Consider the following 2,724-nt stretch of genomic DNA (forward strand, 5'->3'; position numbering starts at 1 on the left):
GTTGCCAGGCATTCTTATAAGGATTAACACTTGTGTATATCTGTGCTGTTTAGGACTGGTGAAAAATTTGCGCGTCCGGGAATTTATATTATAAAAAAAAAGGGGGTGGATCAGATTGGGTGAGGACGTCTTTGAAACGTGATGTATGGTACTTTACGAAGAAATTAATCTAACATGCCAAGAACAGTTGGAATTTCAAAGTCCTGCCACCAGGTCCTCTGGGCAGAGGTGTTATCTATTAGCTCCAAACTAAAGAAACTACACCAAATCCTAGAGCAGAGAATTTTAATATGACTTTATAATAAAAAAAAAAAATAAGCAGATAGAATAATATACATATACACGAGGGATGTGAAGGAAACCTATTACCAAAACCATCCCAATATTTCCCCGTTAAGTCTGATGGTGCAATGTGTTTCTTGTTAGTGCACAAAGGCCCACTAAGAGAGGAGTCCAGCTATGGACTTGTGCAGCTCATGCTTTCTTTGAGCCTTAAAGGTACGCTTCGCCTGGGAGGTTTGGCAGACTTTGTGAATGTAGCTGCACCATGCTGGATGTTCAGTGCAAGGGTTACCCAGGTGGTGATGCTGAACTCAAGGGATTTCAGGGAGGTCCTTGAACCACTTGTTTTGTCCTCCATGGGAGCGCTTTTCCTGTGTGAGTTCTCAGTAGAAGAGGTGTTGGTGGATGCACTCATCTGATATTCTGACATGGCCAAACAATATGGTCTGGGCTTTCATCAGCAGTGTATGAACTAATGGCAGACTTGCTCTATAAAGGACTTCAATTACCGGCCTTTTGTGCAAGCTTCTAAGAATCATATGGCAGGACAGAAAGGACATGTGGAAGGGATGGAGTGGTCATGCATGACTCTGGTAGCCCGTCCACGTCGCACAGACGTGCAGCAGAGTTGGTAGCACCACTGCTCGGTGGAGCTTAAGCTTCGTGGGTAGGCTGACCATTCAACATTTCTAAACTTTGGAGGACAATCTGTCAACGGCAGTGCTGGATTTCGCAATGATGCAGTTTACTTCAGCATCCATTGACACTGCTCAGGAAAGCGTAATGTCCAGGTATGAGAAGTGTTCCACTGCCTGCAGTTCCGGTACATTTACAGTGATGGATGGCTCTGTGTACAGTGTGGGTAGCTAGCTTAGTGCCAGAAACTCTGGGAACCATTGACATGATCTTGGCTGTTCATCAACTACAGGAACAGCTTTGAGCAGAATTGTGAACTCTACACAACTTTTGTGGACCTCACAAAAGTGTCTGATTTGGTCAGTCGCTAGGGACTGTCAAGGTTCATGTCGAAATTGGGCTACCCCGACAGATTCATACTAGTGGTACGACGGCAATTTCATGACCGTAAGATGGCTTGTTTCCTGGATGTAGGTGAAATAGCAGAGGCCTGCCCAGTCACCAGCAGCCTCAAGCGAGGGTGTGTTCTAAGACCCACACTGTTCGGCATTTAATTATCTGCCTGATGCTTTCCGGCACTGCACTGAAAGAGTAGGCCTGAAGTTTGGAAATGACGGGAAGCTATTCAACTTGAGGCAGTATGTTTGCACCTCATTGTGATTTGAGTGGAACAAATAAAAGGTTAATTTTCTGATTTTAACAGTTTCCTGTTGCTCAGTTCTCCTCAAAAATGGCAAAGATTGGTTGAATTTATATTTTCTACTTAAGAATTGAGCTGTATATTGGTGGGTGCTTGTGATTTAGGGCCTCTGGAGACTGCACATTGTGCTCCTCCAGGAAGAAGCAGTTATAGTATTATATTCAGTTATGCCTACAGGATTTTGTGTTTATTTGAAGGCCAGTACAAGGACCTACAAACATTGAAGGTTACCAAGCTCGTGGGCCCTTCTTTAAATGGAACCAGTGCGGAGTCTCTGCACTTTCCCGCTATTTATGAGAAATGTACTTTGCTATGTGTTCCCTGCAGCATGTACTGTTCGATTGTTTGCTGTCTTAGGTGAAAGAACAAGCACTGCTCAGTATGTGTCCATTAATTGTGTTCACCATGGATTGTACCAGTGATGTTGCCAGTTGTCCAGCCTTGTTTCAGCACCATAGGTTCTAAGCTTTATTTTGCATGGACCAGTATGGATGAAGTTGAAATGTATTATCCTAATGCTGCATGATAAACACGTTTTACATCGGTGCACAAACTCAAAAACAAAAATCATGCCTATGTTTTTTGTCAAATTGCGCACATGCTAAGAAAAACATAGTGGCTGTCTCTTAACCTTTCTGAGCGGTACTGTCAACAGCTCATACTCTCTCACATCGATTTTCTTAGCTAATGCTGTAAGCATAGCAGTTTCAACAAAACAAGTGCATGACCTCGCCCCCCCCCCGCCCCATCTCAGCCGGCATGGTTGTTGAAAATCTTCATGATAGGGTTGCTGAGCCTAGGGGGTATACCTCCCCAAGGCATTCTTTTCAGAACATCACAATATATAATTAAGAACCGTAGTGGAGAGTACATATGCTTATGGAAAGACTGATTCTGGAGGGGTTTTTATGCACAGTCATCTTGGTTTGCTGCAAACCTGAAACCAGAGCTTTCAGCTGTGAACCGGCTGGCCACTACACAGTAACACACTGTGAAAGGAAGCCATATTGTGAGATAAGACATGCACCTAAAACGCGAGTAGAATTAGGTCCCGGGGAACCACGCACCCGGTTAAAAGTCACAAGGGCATAGTAAGTGGCTTACCA

Source organism: Lissotriton helveticus, chromosome 1_1, assembly GCF_964261635.1.
Source record: "Lissotriton helveticus chromosome 1_1, aLisHel1.1, whole genome shotgun sequence".
In the NCBI taxonomy this organism is placed as follows: domain Eukaryota; kingdom Metazoa; phylum Chordata; class Amphibia; order Caudata; family Salamandridae; genus Lissotriton; species Lissotriton helveticus.